The sequence below is a fragment of the Sciurus carolinensis genome, chromosome 1, assembly GCF_902686445.1.
Source record: "Sciurus carolinensis chromosome 1, mSciCar1.2, whole genome shotgun sequence".
Classification (NCBI taxonomy): Eukaryota; Metazoa; Chordata; class Mammalia; order Rodentia; family Sciuridae; genus Sciurus; species Sciurus carolinensis.
The window spans coordinates 12,301,428-12,318,446 of record NC_062213.1 but is presented as its reverse complement, the minus strand read 5'-3'; the positions used below and the strand labels follow the sequence as shown (position 1 = coordinate 12,318,446).

Here is a 17,019-nt window from a genome sequence, read left to right as displayed (position 1 = left end):
TGCGTGGAGACCAGCAAAGCACCAAGGTCACACGACCCTCACTTTCGAGAACTTCAAGGGATTGTTACAGATGACATGATACGAGTAACGGACGGGTCAGCTTCTGTCATGCAGATTCGTGTCTTTCCCATTTTCTTGCCCACTGGGATTACCGTTGCTCAAACTACAGCAGCATCATAAAAATAGCCCATCAAGACAAATAACCCACTTACTGAGTTTATGTCCAAATGACAACAAGAGAGAGGGCAGGAGGAGGCCCGTGTGCGGGTCTAGGAAGCAGCTGGTGGTGGCTGGGCCTGGGGCCTACCGTGGACAGCAGCAGCAGCAACACAAGCTCTTCTGGGAACATCTATTTGCTCAGAGAAGTCCTAAAGGTCATTCTTTTTCAGTGAACAGAAGTTAGTATCTCTGGGAACTTAGATGATGCATCCTCAACAGGAAAATTGGGAAAATAAACCAAGTCAGAAAAGAAGGACACTGCAGGACAAATTCTCCTTGCCTCTTGTTTTCTAAACATAGCAGAGATCCATTTGCCCCAGAAACAGCTCCAACTTTCCAGAGCAAAGAATCTTACAGTTGGAACAATTGACAGTGATGAAATACTTGCATGTGATTCCAGGGGAAGGGCCAGGATTAGTGGCAGGAGGCAGGGAGGCTTGAGATGCCTTCCGGATACCTCGGACTGCTAACAGCAGCTGCATCGCCTTTGCTTCTGAAACTCCCCTAAGACAGCCTGGAACTCCACCTCCTCACATCCCAGGACCTTGCACAACGACTCTCCTCCCGTCTTCTTGAAAATGAAATTCACTGTTATCACCCGTCAGCCAGGCAATGGAGACCTTCAGCACTATGGGCGAGTGAGGCCGAAGCCAGATAGGACAGGGAGGTACCTGGAGCTTGGCACCAGTTCACTGGGTGCAGGTTCCCATTGTGGGTTAGAGGCTCCACCAAGAAGCCCTGCTAACCCCCCCTTAAAGATGGAAGGGCTTTCAGGTTGAAGCCCCCCCACCAAGAAATTTTAACCTATTTATTAATGCAAAAAGTACAATATGCTTTTATTTAAAAATTCAAAAATAAAATGTGCAAAAGCTCTGGGTTCAATCCCCAATACTGGGAAATAAAATACAAGGATGCACAGTCAGGAGACTTCTGTCCATCTCAGTCCCACAATCCCCTAGCCTTTCCCTAGGAAGTCATCAACAGTCTAGGCATACTCAACCCTGTGTATGTGTCTGTGTGTGGCTGGCATGTAAAAGCACTGATAAGCCCCCCTTTTCTGTACATATGATAGCATACCACACATCCTTGTCTACACACTGACTTTTTTTTTTTTTTTTTTTTTTGGTACTAGGAATTGAACCCAGAGGTGCTTTATCACTGAGCACATTTTATTTTTTTTTATTTTGAGTAAGGGTCTCACTAAGTTGCTTAGGGCCCACTAATTTGCTGAGGCTAACCTCAAACTTGCAATCCTCCTGCCTTAGCCTTCCAAGTCACTGGGAATACAGGAGTGTGCCACCATGGGCAGCTATGTGATGACTTATTATTATTATTTTTTTTTAGCTTAAGTGCATATTCTGGAAACATTCCTTCTTTACTTGACACTAGTATGAACCGTAGATGAACCGTAGTACAGCATTCTACCTTGATGATATACATTTCGTCAATTCTCTATTGATGTATATTTAAGTTGCTTCCAGAGTCTCACTATTACAAACCATGCTGCAATGAATAAACATTACATGCACCTTCATACACATGGTAACTATAAGAAAAATCTTATAAGATTATAAGATCCTTCAAGTAGGACTGCAGGGTCGGAGGGTACATGCACTTAAAATGTTGGTAGGTAGTAACAAGTTGCTCTTCAAAGAGTTCGTTCTGATTTTCACACTCATCTATACCATGAGGTATATGCCAGTTGCTCTGCCCACATTCACAAAACTTAGTTTGTTTTTTTTTTAATACAAGGGAAAAAAGAAGGGCAGTACTCCTCCACTCTTGTCCCATTGTCTCTTCTAGTCCCTGTGAATCACATGTGACATTATGACTTTCTGAAAATTCCAACCCTGGATGCACAATCCAGACATCAGAGTTTAAAACTCATTGTCTGCCAGAGTCAGTGACGTGAGCTCACACTGGCTCAAGACACTTGCCTGCTCATTCTTGCCAACTCCAAGTTCAGCAACATCATGCTGTGGAAGTATTTACACCAGAGGAATCAGCAAATGCTACAGATCAGGACTTTCTCCCTTTCCCCAGAGAGGCTGCTTTGAATACTTACCAACATATCAATGCATAGTACTGCAGAAACTGAGGCTATACCACCCTTTGCTGAGTATGTTGCCTTTGATGCTGACCTGGTTACAAATTCTTTTCTTTAAATATTTTTTAGTTTAATATTTTAATATGTTTAGTGACAGACATGATACCTTTATTTCACTTATTTTTATGTGGTGCTGAGGATTAAACCCAGTTCCTCCCACGTGCCAGGCAGGTGCTGTACCAATGAGCCACAACTGCAGCCCCCTGGTTACAAATTCTTAAAACCCAAGGACGGGAAGAAAACTCAAAGGCCATCTCACCCTGTGTTTTCTAATACCACCTCTCTGTCAGCCCCTGAAGGCAGACTTAAGTAGCACCCTCTATGCCTTTTTTTTCTATCCTTTCGCATTTCTATCTCTTCATTATTTACTATTTATTCCTGCTGATTTCTCATGGTGTTAGTAACTGCAAGTGCAGACTCAAGGCTACACTAAATAGTCCAGGGTCAAATTCCAGCTCTATCCCTTATCTTGGGCAAGTGCCATAGTTTCCTCATCTATAAATTATAGATGATAATAATACCTCCTCATAATTTTCTTCTGAGGATTGTGTAAAGTACACAGATTGAGTAAAGTATCTGGCACATACTATATATTTAATAAAAGTAAACAATATTACCTTCCAGTTTACTAATTCTCTCTTTAGCTATGTCTAGTCTTTCATTTACCCTTTGGTTAGAGTTTAATCATATTATTTCTCACTTCAGTTTGGTTCCTTTTCTAATATTCCTTATTCATAACTCTTTACCTCTTTGATATCATTATTCCTTTTTTATCTTTTGGTGTTGCTGGGGATTGAACCCCAGGGTCTCATATACACAAGGCAAGTATTCTACCACTGAGCTACATCCCCAGTCCTTTTTATTTTTTTAATTTTTTTTAAGACAGTGTCTCTCTACAAGACCTTCAAAGAAGAACTCATTCCAATACTTCTCAAAGTATTCCAGGAAATAGAAAAGGAGGGTACCCTACCAAACTCATTCTATGAAGCTAATATCACCCTAATACCCAAACCAGGAAAAGACACATCAAGGAAAGAAAATTTTAGACCAATATCCTTGATGAATATAGATGCAAAGATCCTTAACAAAATATTGGCAAACTGTATCCAAAAACATATTAAGAAAATCGTGCACCACGATCAAGTGGGATTCATCCCTGGAATGCAAGGATGGTTTAACATTCATAAATCAATAAACGTAATCCATCATGTCAATAGACTTAAGGATAAGAATCATATGGTTATTTCAATTAACGCAGAAAAAGTGTTCGACAAAATACAACACCCCTTCATGCTCAAAACACTAGAAAAAATAGGGATAGTAGGAACATACCTGAACATTGTAAAGGCTATTTATGCTAAGCCCATGGCCAACATCATTCTTAGTGGAGAAAAACTGAAACCATTCCCTTTGAAAACGGGAACAAGAGAGGGAGTCCTCTTTCACCACTTCTATTCAACATTGTCCTCGAAACTCTAGCTAGAGCAATTAGGTAGACTAAAGAAATTAAAGGGATACAAATAGGAAAAGAGGAACTTAAGCTGTCACTATTTGCTGATGACATAATTCTATATTTAGAGGATCCAAAAAACTCCTCCAGAAAACTTCTAGACCTCATTAATGAATTCAGCAAAATAGCAGGCTATAAATCAACACACATAAATCTAAAGCATTTTTATACACAAGCAACGAAACACCTGAAAGGGAAATGAGGAAAACAACTCCATTTGCAATAGCCTCAAAAAAAAATAAAATACTTGGGAATCAATCTAACCAACGAGGTAAAAGATCTCTACATGAAAACTACAAAACATTGAAGAAAGAAATTGAGGAAGACCTTAGAAGATGGAAAGATCTCCCATGTTCTTGGATAGGCAGAATTAATATTGTCAAAATGGCCATACTACCAAAAGTGCATTGGATTCAATGCAATTCCAATTAAAATCCCAACGATGTACCTTACAGAAATAGAGCAAGCAATCATGAAATTCATCTGGAAGAATAAGAAACCCAAAATGGCTAAAGCAATCCTTAGCGGGAAGAATGAAACAGGGGGTATCGCAATACCAGAACTTCAACTATACTACAAAGCAATAGTAACAAAACCAGCATGGTATTGGCACCAAAATAGACAGGTAGATCAATGGTACAGAATAGAGGACACGGACACAAACCCAAATAAATACAATTTTCTCATACTAGACAAAGGTGCCAAAAATATGCAATGGAGAAAAGATAGCCTCTTCAACAAATGGTGCTGGGAAAACTGGAAATCCATATGCAACAGAATGAAACTAAACCCCTATCTCTCACCTGCACAAAAATCAACTCACAATGGATCAAGGACCTTGAAATCAGCCAGAGACCCTGCATCTTAGAGAAGAAAAAGTAGGTCCAAATCTTCAACTTGTTGGCTTAGGATCAGATTCCTTAACAGGACTCCCATAGCACAAGAAATAAAAGCAAGAATCAACAACTGGGATAGATTCAAACTAAAAAGCTTTCTCTCAGCAAAGGAAACTATCAGCAATGCCTACAGAGCCTACAGAGTGGGAGAATATCTTTGCCACTCATACTTCAGATACAGCATTAATTTCCAGAATATATAAAGAACTCAAAAAACTCTACACCAAGAATACAAATAACCCAATCAACAAATAGGCTAAGGATATGAACAGACACTTCACAGAAGATCTATAAGCAATCAACAAACATATGAAAAAATGTTCACCATCTTTAGTAATAAGAGAAATGCAAATCAAAACTACACTAAGATCCATCTCACCCAATTAGAATGGCGATTATCAAGAATACAAGCAACAATAGGTGATGGAGAGGATGTGGGGAAAAAGGTACACTCATACATTGCTGGTGGGGCTGCAAATTAGTGCAGCCACTCTGGAAAGCAGTGTAGAGATTCCTTAGAAAACTTGGAATGGAACCACCATTTGACCCAGCTATCCCACTCCTTGGCCTATACCCAAAGGACTTAAAATCAGCATACTACAGAGATACAGCCACATCAGTGTTCACAGCTGCTCAGTTCACAATAGCCAGATTGTGGAACCAATCTAGATGTCCTTCAATTGATGAATGGATAAAGAAAGTGTGGTATATATATATACAATGGAATATTACTCAGCTATAAAGAATAATAAAATTATGGCATTTGCAGGCAAATGGATGAAATTGGAGAATATCATGCTAAATGAGATAAGCCAATCTCAAAAAACCAAAGGACGAATGATCTCGCTGATAAGTGGATGATGACACATAATGGGGGGTGGGAGGGGGGCAAGAATGGAGGAAGGAGGGACTGTATAGAGGGAAAAGAGGGTTGGGGGGGAGGGAAAAATAACAGAATGAATCAAACATCATTACCCTATGTAAATGTATGATTACGCAAATGGTATTCTGTTACTCCATGTACAAACAGAAACAACATGTATCCCATTTGTTTACAATAAAAATAAATTTTAAAAAATAAATAAATAAATAAAAAAACAGGGTCTCACTAAATGCCAAGGCTGGTCTCAAACTGTGATCCTCCTGCCTCAGTTTCCCAAGTAGCTGGGATTACAGGCATGTACCAACATACCCGGCTCACTGTTTTTTCTTAATTATTTTAAATATACTATTTTATAGTCTCTTTTTTGGAATGCTCTGTTTCCTGATTAGTTTTTAGTTTTTAATTGTGGAGATTCATTTTCAGAAAAGTTAGTTCTTCCTGTGGGAGTTCCATTAGGTATGGATTGTTAAAATACACCTATGGAGTGATTTTGTGTTTGTATGAGAGGATTCCATAGTATTAGACCACTTACTATGCTAACTGTTCAGGTAGAAGGATTTCATATCTCATAGGTAATAGAAATATACGTTCCACACCAGGTGTGGTGATGCACGCCTTGTAATCTCAGTGACTCTCAAGGATCATACGCTTAAGGTCAGCCTAGATAACTTATTGAGGCCCTGTCTCAAAGTAAAATAAAAAGGGCTGTGGATTTAGTTCAGGGGTAGGGTACTCACCTAGCAAGTGCAAGGCCCTGAGGGTTGGCACGCTCGTGTGCTCTCTCTCTCTCTCACACACACATACACACACACACACACACACACACACACACAAATATGTACACATACACACGTATTTCACAACTGCATACAGTATAGTGCCAGATTTTCAAATTCTTATTGCTGACATTTTCAACTCAAGGTAAATTTCCAGGTAGTGGAATTTTTGTAGAATCTTATCATGAGAGGTCAGAGCTTCAGGGCTCCCGCGCATTCAATTATTCCTTGAGCCCAGACCTCATTTCTAGACCCACTGGGCACTCATACCTTAGCCTCCAAACTCATGGGCCTCTACCTAGGTGCAAAAGACCCCAGAATGGTCACAGCTTTGGCCTACATGCAACCACTGGGCTTCCATTTCTCTCTTCATTTTTGGCACTGGTGGCTTTTCCTTTTTCTTGAACTCCTCTGGATAGAATTCTTATATTTCCATCAACTCTACATTCATACCAGGAAGGACTCATGCAAATCAGCTTAGTCCACCATTTGCCAAGAGTGTTCCAAGTCACCAAATCCAACAGAACCACTTACCCCCACTTGAGTTCTGTCTGCACTAAAACTGCATCTTGTTCAGGGATTAGTGTCTAAATATGAAAATTAAAGAGTCCAAATTCCTCCTGAAAGTCCTACAATAAGGCCTCACATTGGAGACAGAGAACCATCTCTCATGAGGTCCAATGCAGTTGGTTCTTTCTCCAGCAGGATTTGGTTTCTTGGGTTGAGCACCATGTGAAAGAGCCTGCTTGGATTTAGGGGCATGTTGTGTGATAATGAAAGTCTATAAATATGAGATGGCACAAGATGCTCACACTCTCAAGTAACAGAGGGAACAGATGAACAGAGGCCACAGCAGACCGTGAACAACAGGGTCCCCCGCGCTAGTTAACGTGCTGTTGTTACGCCTACTTGGTTTTGTTTTTGTTGAGGAGGTACGTTCGGATCTGAATACATTAGAAACAACGATCTGTGATGCTGAAAGTCAGAACCACGGTTATCTCTCAAGCAGTACTAACCGCAAAGGGACAGGGGCGTGCGGGACATGCGGACAGGGGCTGGCTAGAGGGGTGTCACATCCTAAGAATTCATCAGGCTGTACGGCTGGGATTTGTGCGTTCTACAGTGTGACCAGCTCCACTGAAATCCAAGTCACAAGCCTGAGCAGAGTGCTGGGCGGCTTGCAGCCAAGGGTCTCCGATCAAGGGTGAAGCCCTGCAGAGGCCAACGGGCCAGACGAGGGCAGTAAGGAGACCAGGAGGCCAGAACAGGAGGCAGAAGCCAGACGTGTCCGTCAGGCAGAGGGCTCCAGGCTCCAAGAGTGGGCGGTCTTCCACGAAAGCCCCTCACGGTGACAGGCCCACAGCGGCTGAGGGCACAGGCTCCACCCCTTCCTAACACAGTGGCCTTGGGCAAGGGACGTTCCTTCTTCCAACCTCAACATTGTAGGCTGCTGCGAGGCCCAGTTCCGGCACAGCACTCAGCATGGGGACTACACACAGGAAAAATGCACAACCATTATCTATTACTATTGATACAGATGACAGCAAGGCTGGAAACCTCACCCTCCCTCCCCAATCACAGTTATTTAGAATAAAAATCTGACCTGACGGGCTCGGGTGGTGGCTCAGTGGTACCGAGTTCGATCCTCGGCACCACATAAATAAATAAAGGTACTGTGTCCCCCTACAACTAAAAATAGAAAAATTTTAAAGATAAAATTCTTTAAAAAATCTGACCTGATAATCACGAGAGAGATTTACAGAGCAAATGGGAAAAGGTGTGTGTTCTGACTTGAAAAGGCAGGGGCTCTCGCTGCTACGGAGCTGAGACCCACCCCGGCCACAGCCACCGGCTTTAACTCCTCTCAGTGAAGAGATGAAGAGGGCAGGCTGCGAGGCCAGACAGCCACGGTCACACCCCAGCGCCGTTACTTACCAACGTGGTAACCTTGAACAAATGACTCCAACTCCAGGCCTTCTCCTATAAGAGAGTTAGAGAGGATTACACAAGTTACAACGGTCCTCAGCACAGAGAGCCCCCACTAAGTCCTGGTCACTGTTATTTTTCCCTATACTGAATACCCTGGGAATAACAAGTCTGAGTAGCATTTTACAGACCATTACAGGGTTCTTTCACAGTTGTCTCATGGAATACTCAAAACAGTCATGGGTATTACAAATAAATTAGTGATAATTCAGAGAAGTTAAGCAACTTGCTAAAGGCTGCACAGCAAGAACAGAGACCCAAACCAAACTCCAATAACTGCAGGACAGTTCTGCTGAACTGTGCTGCCCCAGAGACAGAGGGTAGGGTCAGTCTGTATTTTGAGATTCCAAACTCTGAGATAAAGGCATTGGACCTGGTGACTGCAGCACATGTCTTGGTCCCAACAAAAAGCTCAACTCTACTTTGCACCAGTCTTAGCCTTTCTGCCCCCGAATCACTTCCTGTTTCAGGCTTCTACTTTGCAGAGAAAGAGCAAACGTGTGCCTGACACCAGCTTTGTCACCTCCAACATCTCCTGCAGCAGCACACGTTTACGAATCAATGAGAGTTTTCAGAAACACCACAGTTAAGCAACATCCCATTGGATGCTTTCACCACGGCGAGCGTGGAAAGCCGAGCAAAGGCTGCTGGGGGGACCCGGTCACCGAACGGACTGGAACAGAGGCCTTTTCCTGGCCTCTATCTTGATTAAATCCGTGGCAGCCCTGGAGTTTTGTTTTGCTTTCCACTGGGTGCTGAAGCTGCCGGAAGCCACTTAACCAGTGCATTTTATTCACAGAAGGCTGGGGCCAGCCCACTGCCGTGGTAGCCACCTCTGCTGCTCTGCCAGCAGGGCGTTTCCTCCCGTGGTGGCCGGGGTAGCACCCCCTTGAAACTGCAGCAGCGGGTGGCTCAGGGGCCAGAGAAGAGCAGGCTCAGCAGAAAGAACCTCCTGGGGGGCTCACAAGCCCTGTCCTCAGATGGGTGCACAAGCTCCACGAACACACCACACACATGTGCATCCCTCACCACGAACACGCCACCAACACTCCACACACGCACGGACATGCTACGCGCATGTACGCGCACACGCCCAGACCATGACAACGGACTCCTGGCTCTTCTTGTACCGACACGCGACTGTCACCATAAGAAGGAGTTTTCTTTCTCTCTGATCCTTGGACCAGATTTGCAAAATAGAAATTGGGGACAAGTTGTTAACTTGGGAAAATTTTAGGGTCGTAGGCCACGACCTCGAAATTAGAAAAAGCATGCCAACTCACACGCACAGAACTCTTGCCTTGATCTGTTCTTAGGATCACCAAGAGGAAGCCTGGACACAGAGTGTGGCTCTGGAAGAAGCAGGGTGGGCATTTCAAAACGAGGGTTGGGGGCTGGGAAGATAGCTCAGTCAGTAGAGTGTTTCGTTGCGAGCACAAGTCCCTGGGTTTGATCCCCAGCACCGCAAAAAACAAACAAACAAAAGGAGGGTGGCCTGTCTTCTCCTTACAAGAACATGGGCAGAGAGAACCTGGATGTGGCCCTAGAAACCCCTCTTGTCTCTTCTGAGACTCCTACCACGGGCTCCAGGGCTGCTGGACTCCTCGCAAGTCACCTAGCCTCTCTGAGCCCCAGTGACCTTTGCTATAGAGTAAGGACTCCTGTTCCTTCAACATGCAGAGGTCCCAAGTGCCCTCTGTGTGCCAAGCCTTGTGGCCACAGAGCCTTCCCCTGCCACCCAGCAGCTCACAGGGATTAGCAGGAGCAACTGCAGGTGGACACACAGTTACAACGACTGGCGGGGGGGGGCAGGTGTGCCCCATCACAGAAGAGGGTATCCTGGGAGCTCAGCAGGGGTGAACGGTGACTGAGTATCCCCGGGGCTCGGCAGGAGTGAACGGTGACGCAGACACAATAGATGGCCCCAAGGAGATGGCACACCGAATACAGACAGATCAGAATTGGTCAGAGGCAGGTGGCACGGAAGCAGAGTCAGGGGCCATGCACAGGTCACTCTGCTCCACTTGGTCACGCATTGGAGATGGAAACGGTAGCTGGATGTGCAGCGGGGTGGACTTGCCAAGGGCACCAGGTGACCCCAAGGCTCTTGCCAGCCCTAGAGCTGAGTGTGTCCTCCACAGCCCGGGGCCTCTTCCCCTGCAACCCTTCACTGCATGCTGAAGGCTGGAGTCTGCTCCAGGGCACCAGTGGGGGTCCCGACATCCCCTGGGGGCCCGTCTCCTTCCTCCTCCTTGCCCTCTTGGGATTCAAAGGAGGGTGTCATCCTCTATTAGTGTTTGCTTCTTAAAAACACCCAGGGCTCCCTTACACACCAGCCTCTCCCGCTCCCTCCTTCAGCTGAAGAAGGCTGGACTCGTCTGTGTCAGGCCACCTGAAGGCTGCTGCCGGGTTGGGTGGCCCTCGTGTCCCCTCGGCCTGCACTATGCTGACACAGCGTGTCCTCGAAAGTGCCTGCAGAACTGCGCCGACCACCCTCTCTGCGGGTGGACGCCCACCCAGGGCTCACCGGGGCAGCCCCGGGAGGCCAGAGCCTGCTCAGAACTCCTCCAGCCCCCGAGGACCCTGGGGACTGACAGCCCACCACACCTCTGCGGCCTCTGGGCTCTCCCGGAGGGGCTACGTGTCCCCACTGAAGCCAACTCCTTTATGAAGGTGCCTTGGACTTCTTTGAGGAACTGGATATACTTCTTATAAATCGTCCTTAGGGTTAATGCTCTGTGATCTAAGGCTATCGTGATTTTAAAGAGAAGCAGAGTCTCTCCAACCACTTGGCTTTTCTTCTTCCCAAGTTCGCTATGAAGCAACCTCACTACAGCGTCACACATGGAGCTGAAGACGACACTTTTAGCCCTAATCTCACTACCGAAAGAAGTTCCTTATCAATTCTGTGTCCTCCTGAGCTCTTTTATTCACACATGTGTACTCTGTTCATAGGTATGTGTTTCCTCAAAAGGAATCACCTTTAGTATAGAAGGTCCTTAAATAGGGTCCTGTTTTCTTAAAATTAAAAAACAACAACCTTCTGCTGAGGCAAGTCATTGGCACAACGGTCCTGATAAACGCCATAGAGTGAAACCCAGGTCACAAATTAAACGCACCTGGAAGTTCTGGGTTGGAGACCTTTAGGGCAGCTTTTTCTAGCCTGCTTCATTCCTTAATTCTTGTGACGCTTCCCACATCCCACTTAAGAAGAGCAAAGGAAAACAGGTGTCCTGGTTACTCCACCTGGCACAGCACACTCTGCAGTTCGCCACAGTTGCCTATTGCTGAAAAGTTTAAGTCAATATTTTTTCTGCAAGTGAGATGACATTGCTGGCTTGAGCTGGGTTTTAAAACGCTCCTACGAGGCGCCAACCCTGCACAGGCAGACAGACTCGAAGGATGAACTCTGGAAGCGAGGTCTCCGAAGTTCCCAGGTGATTCTCCTGTGCAGCCAGGTCCAAGAAACACCAGGCTTGGGTAACTCATTAGTCAAAGGAAGCCCGTGGGAAATCTTATCTGGAAGTGGCGAACTCCTCGTAATTAAATAAAATAGCAGATCGAAAAGTACCCAACAGGGCCTGTTCCCCAGAAGACAATAAATGTTAATTAAACAAGAAAATATAATTCAAATAATTACACCTTCTCCTTGGTGAATTCATCTTGTAATTTTATTGGCTTGTTTATCACTTCTTATTTTTTTCTTTATCATGATTCATTCTGTCCCAGTTAATAAAATTACAAACTTACACCCATAATCCCATTCAATTACAAGTAGTCTAGTATTTCCAACAACCGTGAATCATTTTATTTAATAAAACTGTCCCTTGGAAAGTGGCTAATAAAGAGTAAACAGGCCATAAACATTAGCTATTTATAATGAGTATTCGGAATTATTTTAATTCATGATCATTTTTCTAAACTAGGCTGAAACTTTGTTCACACTATCAGGACAGGACTTAGCAGGAATGTTAAAAATGACCAGGCCGGTGCAGTTGGGCATGAAGACAGGCTTGTATGCCCATCAGTTCCTCTTTACATTTTCACGGGAGAAATAGCAAAAGTAACGCCTGCACAGGTAACTTACCTGCCCTCTTGAGGCAGGCAGTGACAGGTACTGATTAACACCACTCAGCTGGTCCCAGAGGTACCTGCAAACACTAGCAATGCAATTAGTCCCAAGGGGTCTCTCACTGCAACTTCTCCCTGAGCTTAATGGGAAAGGTAAGTATTGGGCACATCAGTCCTGAAAAGCTAAAAAAATAAAAATAAAAAAATAGAAAAAAAATAAAAAGAAAGAAATACAATTCCTGATTCAGAATGGGAGTGTTTACTAAGAATGTTTGTAGGGGTCTCACTGCCTCGCCGAAGTGATTGACTCCTGTCCTCATCCTGACCTCGCACGTGCCAAGCAGAGCGGGCGTGGGGCGGGCACCAGGGAAGATATGCTCCCCGGAGCGGCACTCATGGTTGGCAGACCTTCCACAGCCCTCTCCAAACCGGCTACTCCATGTTTTAAACCAACTGAACTCAAAAGCCCATATCCAAAGACAATCATGGCACACACGTCTCCATGTTACATCCTAAGAAGATAAAAAGTGATCAGACGTGGGACGATGGCTTGGCGCCCTGAATGTCATGCTGACCACTGTGCTCCAGACCAGGATGAGGACACGGTCCTCACCTTTAAGGGTCTCACCCAGGACAGCATGCAGACGCTACCACAATACTGGGTGACGAGGGCACTAGGACAGCTTCGCAGTGGCAGCCCTAATACATTCTTCTCAGCTCCACCGCCTCTGCTTGACCATCAAACCACTTTTTAGTATCACCTCTGTCTTGACACTGTCAACGAGATCCTAAGCACTTTCGAGGTGGGCCCATGGTATTGGTATTCTAGAAGTATTCATTTTAGTTTCGATCCTCTTAGTATGTTAAAGAGCTAGACCCTCAGACTACTTGAATATTAGAACTTCTCTAACTCATGTCTCATTTGATATTCTGGTCAGCCAAGCTCTAAATTACTAGTGTGAGACGGTTGTGGAGAAGCCCTCACACAAGGGATTCCAATTTGTCTTGGCTGATTTGGATTTGTTGTTGGAAAAATTGCACCATCTGAAAACCCCACTGTGACAGACCTCCAGAGGATCCCTGGAGACTGGAGCCTCCTGCAGGCCTCACGCAGTGCCGTCTCCCTGGGCACTTTCCAGGGCTACAGGGAACCAAGGATGAGCCCTGGAAAATAAACTCTTTTGGAGGAACCCTGCCCTATGCGGAGGTTTTCTGAAGTGCCCCATGGCCTGCTGTATACTCCTATAATTTGCCAAGGATGAAGTCCAGAAAAGAAGGTAACACATGGGTGAGGGGAGGCCCCCGAAGCACACTCCAGACTGTTCCATTTCCCAATCACGCTAGCTGGCTCTGCAGCTCCCATCCTGCATGACAACAGGATCCGCCGCCTGGTGCAGGACCCACTTTATATTTGCAAAATGAGGGCTACGTCCTTCAAGCATGAAGGGTTTCACGTGAAGGTTCCATGCAGGTGTGTGCAGGTTATAAGACAGCAACTTTCTCCAGTCCCGAGGTCAGAAATCTTCCGGGGACCTGGGACTTTCAAAGCATGCTCACCACCAATGTGCCAATCCCAGGCATGCTTTGGGATCCTTCTGAGATAGGATGACTGATTCTTGGGTTCGTCACAAATTTGTAAAAGTTCTCTGGCTTATATTTTCAAAAATAGCCAGGTTAGTTTAATTGTTGAGCAATGCTAACAGCTGAAGGGATGGAGCCTGCTGCGGCTGCTTTATTCACCTGTGTCTTTTCTAAGACTGTAACCTTTTTGAACATTGAAAGACTGTTAGCTGGGAGCCTCCTCTGAAAGCAAGGGAGAAGGGCACAGGAGTACGCTCTCCGAGGTCCAGGGGAGATGGTGCCAGGTACTGAGCAGTTCTCTTGGAAAGACAATAAACAGCAACAGGGTCCATACACTATAATTCCCCTTTAAATTCTTCTATCATGAACCTATGAATGTTTTTCAGGGTCAAATTCTGATGCATGATAAAAACAAAAATACAGAAATAAATGGAAGTAAAAATAATGTCTACATTCTGCCTACCCCATAATCCAAGTATAAGCTGACTGATGCTTAAATTTTTTCATTAGTAGCATGATCCACTGCTTACATATTCTTAAGTGTTTTAATAAAGCTTAAGTATTGTAACTTTATGTTCAAGTTATAAATTGGCTTTATCCCTAAGAAATCCCCCCCGGGGGGGCAATAATAACATAGTAGGTACTTCACGTGCTGGTAAATGTTCAAAATAAAAATTTTGAAGCCTTAAACCAATCATCTGTCTAAACTAACAACATTAATTATAATTGTGTACTTTAATAACTGGTCTTCTTTTTCCAGAAATCCAGTTCAGCCTACCATTGATTTAATAAATATAAAATGGTGGGAGGAGACAGAAAAAGAAAGAACTAGGCCACTACCCACGGAAGAGCCACAGTGTCCCAGAGCCTCAGGACCATCTCAGTTAAACCCTAGCCCTGTGAGGCAGATCAAGTCCTTTGCTTTCAAAGTGGGGACAAGGACAGACACTCCCTGAGCAAGATCACAATGGTGCTTCTAAACTTGGGATTATCAAATACCTTCCCAGTGGAAGCATGGGTTGCCTTTAAAGATAGATCGCTATTGACTTATAAAATGAGGTTTGTGGAGGTAGAGAATGTTATTTCTGGAGATCTGGTCCCACGCCCTGGCTTTACAGGCCAGGGGCTCTGAAGCCCAGAGGAAAGAACTGCCCAGGGTCAGACAGGAAGATCACAGCAGCCAAGAGGTGCCACGTCTTCTGGTCTGGCTCCCTCCCCTTCCAAGCCCCTCCACCTGGGCACAGGTTCCCTGGCTTCCGGTCTCATCCAGGTGCATGTCCTTAAGGAGCCTGGGGTCCAGGGCAGGTGACCCCCACTCTCAGCACTGCTCCCACAAACCTGGAGGTCAGCACCCATTCACCCAGCTGCGCTGGACTTGGAGTTAGTAGGTACACATTCCTCTTTGTGTCCTGGCACTGGCAACAGCAGTGACATGGACTTGGAAATTGTGAGTGATGAAATTGATGACCCTCCTATCCCCATCTGCCAGGAGCGTCTCAACTTTGGCAATGCCAGTCCCAACTAGCATGCTGGTCACTTCAGTGGTGGACACCAACAGGGTCAGTCAGTCACCTGACAGGCCAACCAAGCACAGTGCTGTCCCACCAAACTTTCTGCCTTGATGCAGATGGTCTACATCTCCACTGTCCAACTCCACAGCACCAGCCGTCCACACATGGCTGCTGAGCATTGGAACTCTGGCTAGTGGACTGAAGAACTGAATTTTATTTTATTTTTATTTATTTTATTTATTTTATTTTTAATTTTATTTTATTATTGTATTGTGTTGTATTGTATTGCTTTGTTTTGTACTGTATTATATAGTATTGTATTGTACTGTAACCAATTTAAACTTAAATAGCTCCACATGGCTAGGGGCTACTCTGTGGGACTACTACTCAGTGCGGATGTGGAATTATCACCCTGAACAATGAATCCCTGTGCACAGAGATGAGCCCAGGAGTCAGGCGAACCTTGAATCTGGACCCTGTTGTTTACTAATGTGGCAAGTAATTTCTCAGGAAAGCTGATTTCTTCATCAGCAATCCTTCAAATTTACTTGTCAACAATATTCTGAAAGTGGCTGGCCAATAGTAGAACTTCCAGAAATAGGATTTCCCTACAAGGAGCTAAATTTATGTAAAAATGCTAGAAAAATCTGATTCTGAACTAAAAAAAAATAAGTGAATACATGAGCATCATTCTGAACAGATCTCCAGAATCCATGTCCATTTTAATTCTAGTTCTAAATTTTCATGGCTGCCCCGGACTTGCCATGCCTTGATTTTTGTCCCCAGCCTTGCTGTCAGCTATCACCAAGTCCATCAGAAGGTACCCAGGTCACCACCATTTAGGTAAAGAACATACATATGTCCAACGTGACCCAAATGCATGCATTAAGAGTATGAAATTTTTTTATATTTTGTATATCAATTATATATACCTTAATAAAATCATCAAAATACCCTGCCAAATCAAAATAATAAAATAGATTTTTGAAAAAAGGTGCACAGGGCAAGGGGCACTGAGTGGGATTCCTGTGCCAGGTTACCCTTGGCAGGCCTCACTCCGTCCCAGGGGCAGGGATTGGGGGGGTGGGGCCTGGAGGACTCTACCCACTGGGGCAGGGAGGACACGCACTCAGGTAAACTCCCCATTTGGCCAAGAGCGGCTGCAGTGCATCTACAGAGGCCACCGCCCTGTCCCCCAGCCCAGGGTGTGGGGCAGGATCTGCAAGCCACAGCAGCTGCGAACCCCCATCCTCTCTGGTACCTCCAGGGCCCTGGGCAGGAAGGGGCAGCGGGTCCCAGGAGAAGCCAGCCACCAATCAGAATCACCCAGGGAGCTTCTTAAAAACACTGTGCCCCAGAATCGGACATCAGGGTTTACAGACAGCTCCCAGGTGATGGTGCGGCACAGCTGGGTACTCTGTTTTTCCACTGAATGCTGCACAAGTGACTCTGCTCAGCAGCCAAGGCAGCGAGGACCTC

General features: G+C 45.1%; 1 protein-coding gene across 4 annotated transcripts in view; it reads right to left on the bottom strand.

The window, feature by feature from the left end:
- Cyrib (CYFIP related Rac1 interactor B) overlaps positions 1 to 17,019 on the bottom strand; it is a 140,844-nt gene that overhangs the window by 98,859 nt on the left and 24,966 nt on the right. For all 4 annotated transcript variants that reach the window (XM_047554304.1, XM_047554311.1, XM_047554315.1 and 1 more), the window contains one exon: positions 8,327 to 8,371. The gene's annotated coding sequence lies outside the window, so the exon portion shown is untranslated. The remainder of the gene's footprint in view (positions 1 to 8,326; positions 8,372 to 17,019) is intronic.